Here is a 12,112-nt window from a genome sequence, read left to right as displayed (position 1 = left end):
GACGTTGACGGACGCGCCTGTGTCCAGCAAACCGGTCACTCGCTTGCCCTTGATGAGGACCTCGGCAAAAACTCGGGGATCGCTTCCCATTCCTCGACGCACGGCTTCCACCACGGCTCGTCGAGTCTGGTGTCTCTGCCGGAATCGTTTCCTCGCCTTAAGGAGCCTCCGGCTGACGGTTCGCATCCCATCTAGCTGGTGACTGTTGAATAAGCGGTTCCGGGCCTCGAGGTACCGCTGCATCCGCTCCTCCGCTGGTAAATATCTTAAATTATTGGTTATCATATTTGTTTTCCTAACGACTACATCTGTACTTCTAGGCAAACTTATAGTTGTGGTCCGCGACTTCATCAGTTGCGGTTGGGCCTGAATCTCGAGCGCTGGTCTCCCACCTTCCCTGCGCTCGCCCTCGCGTTTCCCGCGCATACCGGGCAGTTCGGGGTGACTACCTCCGGTTTGCCGCATCGGTAGCAGAAAATCTTCCGCTCTGGCGACGGGCAATCGCGGAAACCGTGGTCGGTCTGGCCGCAGTTCCAGCAGGTCAATCTCGGCCTGGCAACCTCCTCGACGATCGGGTCCTCCATTCCCGCTTCGACCTCGGGTCCGTCGACCGCCACCTCTTCGACCTGGCGTCCGCTTGGCTGGAACTTGGATGGCCCGCGATAGGTGGGTCTGACCTCCCGCTTCATGAAGGCCTCTTCCACCTCCAGGCATTCCTCACGCAGCTGCTCCACGCTGTATACCCTCAGGGCATACACGAATCTCGCAATGTCTGCGGTAAGTCCCTTCTTGACGATTCGGACCATCTCTGACTCCGGTATGGGTGTTATCAGCCGGTTACCCAGCCGCCGCATCGCTCGGAAGTACTCTTCCACCGATTCGCCCTGCTGTTGCCGTCGGTCCTGGAGCGCTCGCCGACGCTCGAACTCGCCGCCTATGCCACGGAATCTGGCCACCGGGCTCTCCTTAAGGTCGTCCCAGGTCTGCGGCGGATTCTCCTTGACGTGCTGCCAATACCATTCGGCGGCCTGGCCTCGCATCAGCTGATAGAAGTTCCCCAGCACCTGGTCCCAGGAACACCGAGACTGCCGTTGTAGGTATTCCACCCTGAAGACGAAGTCTTCTACGGCGAGCTTGTTCGGGTCGCCGTCGAAGAAGATCTCCCACTTCTCGATCCGCACACCTCTCACCGCCTCCTCTCTTCTTTCAGGGCCCCGGAGACCCTCGGAGCTATATCTCCGGTCGTCATCCCCAGTCTGATGTCGGTATCGCTGCCCGCCGGTTGTCTGCTGCTGCTGCGGTTCGCCTTGAAACCATCCGGCGCCGACGTCCCACTGCGCTTGGCCGCTGTGCACCCTAGGTGGTTTAGGCGGTGAATTGCTCGCCACTTCCTCCTCTCGCTTGGATCGTGGATACGCTCCCGTGGCGCTTCCCACCTCCTGGCGTCTCGGCGCTCCGTACCCGCCAGCGGCTTCGACTTCAACACGTCCCGCCTGCTGCTGCAGCGTCTGGACTGCGGCTGCCGTCTCCTTTAGCGGCTGGATCACTTGGTTGATCATTGCCATCATCTCCAGGAACCCGCTTCGAATCTCCTCCTGGAGCGTCCGGCTGATACTATCCGATGCCGCCGCCCGGTGCGTCTCGTATGCCTGGGCCACCGCTGCATTCACCGAGGATGCGATATCACTGGGGATTCCGCGGCGTGGGGGAGACAACTCCCAGCTGTCCCCTGCTGCATCGCCTGCTGCATAGCCTGCTGCGCCGCCTGCTGCGCCTCCTACTGCGCCTTCCTCCTCTCGGCCCTGCTGACCATCCTTCGAGGGAGTTCTAGTGGTCATGTTCCCAGCTCTAGACCGCAAATTGTATGGTTGGACCATTCACCTATACTATTCCTATCGCTACGTTTTATTTCCTAACACTTAACACGCTTTTGATTTTTTTCTCTAGACGCAACACAACAAAAACAAACTCTATCTGAACAACAAAGGGGGAAAAAGATTTGACGCCTTGCCGGAGCCAACTGCCTCCTGCTTTTTCGCGTCTCCTGCCTACTCCGAGATCAATTGTTATTTTACTGCGAGCTCCGTCGGATCCACCCTCTTCTGCTTGGAAGATAGGGCATCGAGGGCGCTCACTTCTATGTGGGCTTCCTGTCCAATTGTGCCGCGGATGTGTTTGCGAGTTCTTTGGCCGTTCCGGATGCATCGCATGGTGAACCCTGTGTCCCCATGGGCCACCCGGAGAACAGTCATTTCCTCGCACACATCCGCGTCGCAACCGGCAGGAGCCTGCTGCGTCTTCATCCATTGTTTGGAGATCCTCCCTCGTCCACCAGGCAACGAAAAGGAGCCTACTAGCTGACGTTTTTTTCGCCGCTAGTGCCATCCCTCTCCTCTGGAAGAATCCCCAATTTTAGGTGAGTTTCTTGACAAAAACAAAACTTATCATTTGGACATTTACTTTGTGGTTTTTTTCTCTTCCAGCCGCCCAGGTTTTCTTGCGGCGAGCTATTATGCACGACATTCAGAACCGCCGACATAAGCCATCGCATCGCTTTCCAACCTGGACAGCCGGACCACCTGGATTTCAGCCATCGGCTAGAAGATATTTTTTTTTCCTCATCAACAGCATTGTGGGTGCGATTGTCCTTCTCGGAAGGACGCTCGCCACCTCGCTACCTTTTGATGGTTTGGGCGCCATTATGTTACGACCTGAGTTTTTTTGATGGGGCAAGGCCGGCTAGCCAGTCTCTCCTCTCAGGGGGGATTTCTCCCCATTCGCCCGCAGGTCGCACCATAAATCCCAGCTGATCTGGAATCCGCAAAACAAATAAAAAAAAACAACAAGGACCGACAAGAAAGGTAAACAAATTACATTACTCTACAACAATTACTGCTTACTTCATCTTTCTCTTCTCTCTCGGAGTGTAGGCTTGGGCTTGGCTGGAATCGCCCTGGACGCCCCTCCCTTCCAGAGATCCGGACTCTCATCTTCTGCGGATCTCCCCTTGGCAGGCGGACTTCGCCGGCCTACTCCTGACTACGGTCTCGTCATCTTTTCCCCCCCCCCAATCGGAAACGCTTAGTAACTCATCGTTATAAACATTTTTTTTAATTTCCTAGATAATACATATTTAATTTTGACGTATAACTAATTAACAAACTTTCATTTCTATCCTTTCTAGAACATCACATGGGCAAAACAATATCAGAAAATGCGGAAATTTAACAAACGACGATGAAGACAGTGGAGCAGCGAACAACGGAAGAAGACAGCGATTTTCTTGCACAGGTATAAATGGATATCAATATATATATATAATTATTCAAATGTACCCTCGTTTTTTCAGCTACATCCTACCTACTTGGAGCTCCAAATTAGGGGAAGGGACTGAGACGGGACGTTCGAAATGGTTTAATCTTCACACTTATACCCCTACACTACAAACCGGCCTTCTGCAGCGCAGCCGCATCAAGGATCCCTTGATTTAAGCCTTACTTTACGTTAAATTTTCTGAAATTGTTCATGTTCCAGATGTCTATATGTTCATTATTATTTATTGATAATTATTATTTAGGTGCCTTCGACTGAATTTTTGCGTGCTTGTAAATTTTAAATTTTCATGTATTCGGCGTTTTGTATTGCCAAATAAGCGTATAAACGTATTCACACAATCTTACGCAAAACAAATAAACAATATAAATTTGCACGGGCACTTCAGAATAAATAACATGGATTTACATTTAATAAATAAATAAATAAATATGTACGAATAAATTAAATAAATAAATAAATATGGCGGAATTAAATAAATAAATAAATTAGCCTAATTTTTTTGCGTAAATAAATAAATTAAATGATATCCGGCCGTGGATTTTTTCTTTTGGGCTTCCGTCCCTCTTTTGTCCCGGCTGAGACGGTGGCACCTCGGCCTTGGAGGTCCAGTTTTCGGGGCCCGTTCGACTTTGGGGTTGGGGCCGATTTTTTTTTCTAGTTACTCCCGCCCAGAATTTTTGCCTCCAGAAGGCACAGGGCCCTGTGAACGTGTCTTCTTTTATTTTTAATTCTGGTTCCCTTTGGAACGGACTCACTTTGATTTCTTCCTGGCTGTTTCCCTTCTTTCTGGTTTCCTGGGGACCGGCTCCTGGTCACCCTCGTGGCTTCCCGTTTCCGTTTATCCTCCTCTATTTCCTGGCTTTTTCTTCCCGCACTCCCGTCCGAAATATATTTATTTTTTTCACCTTCCCGTACTGTTTTCGGTTTTTTTGGTTTTATTTTCGGGTTTTTTTTTCGGGTTTTTGCGGTTTTTTTCCCGGGTCTTTGCGGTTTTTTTCTCGGTCGAAAGGTTTTGGGTTTGATTTCGGCTCCGTTTTCCCTACTGGCCGCCATTAGCGGTCACCTTGCCCTATATAGGCTCGGTTCCCACCAATTCCTTCACCCACTTTTCTTTCCTCTCTCTCCCGGGGTCGAGAACCGCTTTCAAGGCCAGTACTCTCTGGTGCCTTGGTGTGGGTGTAGCTAGCCTCTCTCGCGATCGGCACATACTTCCCACACTTCCCCTTCGGTGTGGATCGCATGAGGCGCTCGAGATGCGATCCACTTCCCCTCTTCCTGGCCCTGCCAACCTATCCTCGGTGCGCATCCCAGACGATATTTGTTTCGCCTGCGGCTATCGATTACCGCCCGAATGCAACACCACGCGAAAATTTGCCAATCGCAGAGGACGCTAATATTCGCGAGCATTCCAACAAAGAAAGTAAACAAACAGAAAAACAAAAAACGCAATCCTCCTTCACCCGTTCAGCGGTGTTCCACCGGCGGCGGGTCCTTGCCCCATGCTTTCCGGGCTGCCCCAACGTAGGCCACACCCACGGTATGTACCCTGAGTTTCTTGACAAAAACAAAACTTATCATTTGGACATTTACTTTGTGGTTTTTTTCTCTTCCAGCCGCCCAGGTTTTCTTGCGGCGAGCTATTATGCACGACATTCAGAACCGCCGACATAAGCCATCGCATCGCTTTCCAACCTGGACAGCCGGACCACCTGGATTTCAGCCATCGGCTAGAAGATATTTTTTTTTCCTCATCAACAGCATTGTGGGTGCGATTGTCCTTCTCGGAAGGACGCTCGCCACCTCGCTACCTTTTGATGGTTTGGGCGCCATTATGTTACGACCTGAGTTTTTTTGATGGGGCAAGGCCGGCTAGCCAGTCTCTCCTCTCAGGGGGGATTTCTCCCCATTCGCCCGCAGGTCGCACCATAAATCCCAGCTGATCTGGAATCCGCAAAACAAATAAAAAAAAACAACAAGGACCGACAAGAAAGGTAAACAAATTACATTACTCTACAACAATTACTGCTTACTTCATCTTTCTCTTCTCTCTCGGAGTGTAGGCTTGGGCTTGGCTGGAATCGCCCTGGACGCCCCTCCCTTCCAGAGATCCGGACTCTCATCTTCTGCGGATCTCCCCTTGGCAGGCGGACTTCGCCGGCCTACTCCTGACTACGGTCTCGTCATCTTTTCCCCCCCCCCCCCAATCGGAAACGCTTAGTAACTCATCGTTATAAACATTTTTTTTAATTTCCTAGATAATACATATTTAATTTTGACGTATAACTAATTAACAAACTTTCATTTGTATCCTTTCTAGAACATCACATGGGCAAAACAATATCAGAAAATGCGGAAATTTAACAAACGACGATGAAGACAGTCGAGCAGCGAACAACGGAGAAGACAGCGATTTTCTTTCACAGGTATAAATGGATATCAATATATATATATAATTATTCAAATGTACCCTCGTTTATTTCAGCTACATCCTACCTACTTGGAGCTCCAAATTAGGGGAAGGGACTGAGACGGGACGTTCGAAATGGTTTAATCTTCACACTTATACCCCTACACTACAAACCGGCCTTCTGCAGCGCAGCCGCATCAAGGATCCCTTGATTTAAGCCTTACTTTACGTTAAATTTTCTGAAATTGTTCATGTTCCAGATGTCTATATGTTCATTATTATTTATTGATAATTATTATTTAGGTGCCTTCGACTGAATTTTTGCGTGCTTGTAAATTTTAAATTTTCATGTATTCGGCGTTTTGTATTGCCAAATAAGCGTATAAACGTATTCACACAATCTTACGCAAAACAAATAAACAATATAAATTTGCACGGGCACTTCAGAATAAATAACATGGATTTACATTTAATAAATAAATAAATAAATATGTACGAATAAATTAAATAAATAAATAAATATGGCGGAATTAAATAAATAAATAAATTAGCCTAATTTTTTTGCGTAAATAAATAAATTAAATGATATCCGGCCGTGGATTTTTTCTTTTGGGCTTCCGTCCCTCTTTTGTCCCGGCTGAGACGGTGGCACCTCGGCCTTGGAGGTCCAGTTTTCGGGGCCCGTTCGACTTTGGGGTTGGGGCCGATTTTTTTTTCTAGTTACTCCCGCCCAGAATTTTTGCTTCCAGAAGGCACAGGACCCTGTGAACGTGTCTTCTTTTATTTTTAATTCTGGTTCCCTTTGGAACGGACTCACTTTGATTTCTTCCTGGCTGTTTCCCTTCTTTCTGGTTTCCTGGGGACCGGCTCCTGGTCACCCTCGTGGCTTCCCGTTTCCGTTTATCCTCCTCTATTTCCTGGCTTTTTCTTCCCGCACTCCCGTCCGAAATATATTTATTTTTTTCACCTTCCCGTACTGTTTTCGGTTTTTTTGGTTTTATTTTCGGGTTTTTTTTTTCGGGTTTTTGCGGTTTTTTTCCCGGGTGTTTGCGGTTTTTTTCTCGGTCGAAAGGTTTTGGGTTTGATTTCGGCTCCGTTTTCCCTACTGGCCGCCATTAGCGGTCACCTTGCCCTATATAGGCTCGGTTCCCACCAATTCCTTCACCCACTTTTCTTTCCTCTCTCTCCCGGGGTCGAGAACCGCTTTCAAGGCCAGTACTCTCTGGTGCCTTGGTGTGGGTGTAGCTAGCCTCTCTCGCGATCGGCACATACTTCCCACACTTCCCGATCCACTTCCCCTCTTCCTGGCCCTGCCAACCTATCCTCGGTGCGCATCCCAGACGATATTTGTTTCGCCTCCGGCTATCGATTACCGCCCGAATGCAACACCACGCGAAAATTTGCCAATCGCAGAGGACGCTAATATTCGCGAGCATTCCAACAAAGAAAGTAAACAAACAGAAAAACAAAAAACGCAATCCTCCTTCACCCGTTCAGCGGTGTTCCACCGGCGGCGGGTCCTTGCCCCATGCTTTCCGGGCTGCCCCAACGTAGGCCACACCCACGGTATGTACCCTGCTTCCTACCTACACCTACCTACCTACCTACAGCGTGTCGTCTTCCCATTACAGCCGCAAGTCTTTTGCATGGTAGATGCCAATAGGCTTCCCTGCCAGGTTCTCCAGCTCGAACATATTGTTCCCTACGGGCTTCACGACTCGGCACCTGACGAATTTCCGGGCGAACTTGGCGTTGTAATTCTTCCCGAAATCGCTCAGGGTGAAATTCCGTCGGAAAACTTCCTGGACTGGTTTGACGTTGAACTCCCGTGCGCGCTTGTTGTACTGCCGGCTGCTCCGCTCGTACGCCTGATGCAGATGTTGCTTGATCCGGTCGCGTATAATGTTGCGCTTGTCCTGGCAGCTTAATGTGGCCACTTCGTGGTCCGTCATTGACTGCAGCTTCCTGGCCAACTTGTAGCAGCTGCCGTGCAGGTACATGTGCTGCCCGAACACTGCGAAGAAAGGAGTCACGAAGAAAGGAGTCGCCTCGTGCACCGCATTCCGGATCGCGACCTCGATCTCCGGCAGAAATGCGTCCCAGTCACGATGGTCTTCCTCGAGATAAGTCCGAATCGCGGCCAGCACCGTCCGGTTGACCCTCTCTGCAGCGTTACTTTGCGGGGAATACACCGCCGTCCGCATGTGTTTTACTCCATATGCCTCCATCATGTCCTGGAACGCCTTCGAGACGAACTGCTTCCCATTGTCGGAGTGTATCACTTCCGGTACACCAAACTTAAAGAAGACTTCGTGCACCAGGAACTCGACGACGCTGGTGGCTGTGGCTTCATTCATTGCCTTTAGGAAGGTGAACTTAGAGAAGTGATCCACGACCACAAATATCCAGGCTTTCCCTCGTTTCGACCGTGGATATTTGCCCAGAAAATCGATGTATAATTTCTGGAATGGCCTTTCCGTCACCACTTCCTGCCCTATCCCGACCTGCGTGCGATAATTCGGGGCCTTCGCCTCCTTGCACTGAATGCACTGCCCCACGAAGTCTCGAACTTGCGTCGTCATCCCTGGCCAGTAATACTGCCGTTGGAGTTTTTGTAGGGTCTTTTTAACTCCTCCGTGTCCTGACGTCGGTTCCTCGTGAGCCGTCGCGATCATCCCGGCTGTCAGCGATGCCGGAATCCACAGTTTCCATGGTCCACCCTCGACTTCATCTTCCAATCTCCAAAATCCGAGGCGTTTAAAGATGAGGTCGCCTTCCACGCGAACGTCCGGTAGGCGAGCCTGGTTTTCCCGTATCTCATCTCGTATCTCTCTATATTCGGCAGATTGGAACTCCGTCGTGGCAAATCCCAGGGTGTCGTCGGCATCCAGCTTCAACTCCTCCACGCATCTGGACAGCGTATCGGCCACCACGTTGTCGGCTCCCTTCCGGTGCGAAATTCCGAAGTCGAAGCCTTGCAGCCTGAGGGACCATCGTGCCAGGTGTCCGCTGAGGTCCTTCATGTTCATCAGCCACTTCAGACTCGCATGGTCGGTGATTACCGTAAACGGCATCAGTTCCACATATGGCCGGAATCTCTCTATGGCAAGTACTGCTGCCAAGCACTCCTTCTCTGTCACCGAATAATTTATTTGGTGTTTGTTCAGTTTTGCGGAGAAGAAGGCTATCGGACGCTCGTTCTTGTCCTCGTCATATTGGAACAGGACTGCTCCCACCCCAAGATGCGACGCGTCGCACTGGACATAGAACGGCCGTTTAAAGTCAGCGTGGACCAGAACCGGGGCCGAGGTGAGTGCGTTCTTCAGCGCCCGTATCGCGCTCTTGGCCTCTTCGCCCAGAACTAACCGCGTGGTTTTTCCTTTCTTTAGGGCGTCCGTGAGCGGTGTCGCCATGGCTGCGAAATCCTTGATGAACCGCCGGTACCACCCCGCTGTGCCCAAAAAGCTCCGCAGTTCCTTCACCGATTTCGGCTCGGGAATCTTTTGGATCGCGACGATTCTCTCCGGATCCATTCGGAGTGTCCCTCCGCCGATGATGAACCCCAGGTACTTTAGCGTCTTGAAGCAAAACTTTGACTTTTTCAGCCCTATTGTCAAATTTGCCTTCCTCAGACATTCCGCCACCAAACTGAGGTACTTCATGTGCGTGTCGAAGTCCGGCGTGATGATCAGCAGATCGTCTAGGTATACGAACACATTTGACCTCAGCTGCGCGGGAATCACCTGATCCATGAGCCGGCAAAGCCGCTGCGCCGCGTTGCACAGCCCGAACGGCATCATCGCGAACTGGTATAGTGGCCTTCCCGCCACCGTAAATGCCGTGTACGGGCGGCTCTCTGGGTCCAATTCCACCTGCCAGAAGGCGAACTTGAGGTCGACACTCGAGATGAAGTGGGTCTGCTCTATCCTGGATAGGATTCCCTCGATGCTGGGCAGCGGATACGCGTCCTTCACGGTCAACTGGTTCAGCTTCCGCGCGTCCAGACAGAACCGGTTCTTGTCCGGCCTTCGCACCACCGTCGTGCGGTTACTCCACGGACTTTCGCTGACCTCGATCACACCCAGTTCCAACATCTTATCGACCTCAGCCCATACGATCTCCTGCATCGCTGGCGACAGAGGGTAATGCCGGTCCTTGAAGGGTTCTGCGCCTTCCACGAGCTGGATTCGATGCTTCTCCACCGATGTCCTTCCCAGTCCTACGTCCTCAAACGCAAGGAACTCCTTCTTCACCGCCTCTAACCGATTCTATTCCTCCTGTTGCAGGTCCCATTCCTCGATCACCGACTCCTTGATGGCTTTCCCGTCGAGCCACGGATTTGTTGCGTCCCAGAGCTCCGAAACGCTTGCCTCAGGATTTTGTGCGGGCATCTCTCCGAGGATGGCCGGTGCCAATGCGAATCGCCTCCAGAAGTCGATCCCGAGGTACATGGCCTGCTCCAAATACGGGCACACGTAGAAGGTAAGCACCTTCTCCACTCCCTTAAACTGCACCGGCACATGTACTCGTCCGATAATCGACCTATCTTCTCCCGCAGCGGTCTTCACTATGGACACGTACTTCTCCATCCTCACGCCCATCTCCTCCAGCAACTCACGGCTGCCTCTCCCGAGGACGTTGACGGACGCGCCTGTGTCCAGCAAACCGGTCACTCGCTTGCCCTTGATGAGGACCTCGGCAAAAACTCGGGGATCGCTTCCCATTCCTCGACGCACGGCTTCCACCACGGCTCGTCGAGTCTGGTGTCTCTGCCGGAATCGTTTCCTCGCCTTCAGGAGCCTCCGGCTGACGGTTCGCATCCCATCTAGCTGGTGACTGTTGAATAAGCGGTTCCGGGCCTCGAGGTACCGCTGCATCCGCTCCTCCGCTGGTAAATATCTTAAATTATTGGTTATCATATTTGTTTTCCTAACGACTACATCTGTACTTCTAGGCAAACTTATAGTTGTGGTCCGCGACTTCATCAGTTGCGGTTGGGCCTGAATCTCGAGCGCTGGTCTCCCACCTTCCCTGCGCTCGCCCTCGCGTTTCCCGCGCATACCGGGCAGTTCGGGGTGACTACCTCCGGTTTGCCGCATCGGTAGCAGAAAATCTTCCGCTCTGGCGACGGGCAATCGCGGAAACCGTGGTCGGTCTGGCCGCAGTTCCAGCAGGTCAATCTCGGCCTGGCAACCTCCTCGACGATCGGGTCCTCCATTCCCGCTTCGACCTCGGGTCCGTCGACCGCCACCTCTTCGACCTGGCGTCCGCTTGGCTGGAACTTGGATGGCCCGCGATAGGTGGGTCTGACCTCCCGCTTCATGAAGGCCTCTTCCACCTCCAGGCATTCCTCACGCAGCTGCTCCACGCTGTATACCCTCAGGGCATACACGAATCTCGCAATGTCTGCGGTAAGTCCCTTCTTGACGATTCGGACCATCTCTGACTCCGGTATGGGTGTTATCAGCCGGTTACCCAGCCGCCGCATCGCTCGGAAGTACTCTTCCACCGATTCGCCCTGCTGTTGCCGTCGGTCCTGGAGCGCTCGCCGACGCTCGAACTCGCCGCCTATGCCACGGAATCTGGCCACCGGGCTCTCCTTAAGGTCGTCCCAGGTCTGCGGCGGATTCTCCTTGACGTGCTGCCAATACCATTCGGCGGCCTGGCCTCGCATCAGCTGATAGAAGTTCCCCAGCACCTGGTCCCAGGAACACCGAGACTGCCGTTGTAGGTATTCCACCCTGAAGACGAAGTCTTCTACGGCGAGCTTGTTCGGGTCGCCGTCGAAGAAGATCTCCCACTTCTCGATCCGCACACCTCTCACCGCCTCCTCTCTTCTTTCAGGGCCCCGGAGACCCTCGGAGCTATATCTCCGGTCGTCATCCCCAGTCTGATGTCGGTATCGCTGCCCGCCGGTTGTCTGCTGCTGCTGCGGTTCGCCTTGAAACCATCCGGCGCCGACGTCCCACTGCGCTTGGCCGCTGTGCACCCTAGGTGGTTTAGGCGGTGAATTGCTCGCCACTTCCTCCTCTCGCTTGGATCGTGGATACGCTTCCCACCTCCTGGCGTCTCGGCGCTCCGTACCCGCCAGCGGCTTCGACTTCAACACGTCCCGCCTGCTGCTGCAGCGTCTGGACTGCGGCTGCCGTCTCCTTTAGCGGCTGGATCACTTGGTTGATCATTGCCATCATCTCCAGGAACCCGCTTCGAATCTCCTCCTGGAGCGTCCGGCTGATACTATCCGATGCCGCCGCCCGGTGCGTCTCGTATGCCTGGGCCACCGCTGCATTCACCGAGGATGCGATATCACTGGGGATTCCGCGGCGTGGGGGAGACAACTCCCAGCTGTCCCCTGCTGCATCGCCTGCT

The sequence above is a fragment of the Drosophila kikkawai genome, chromosome 3R (genome assembly GCF_030179895.1).
Source record: "Drosophila kikkawai strain 14028-0561.14 chromosome 3R, DkikHiC1v2, whole genome shotgun sequence".
Taxonomy (NCBI): Eukaryota; Metazoa; Arthropoda; class Insecta; order Diptera; family Drosophilidae; genus Drosophila; species Drosophila kikkawai.
This window is presented reverse-complemented; position numbering follows the sequence as displayed.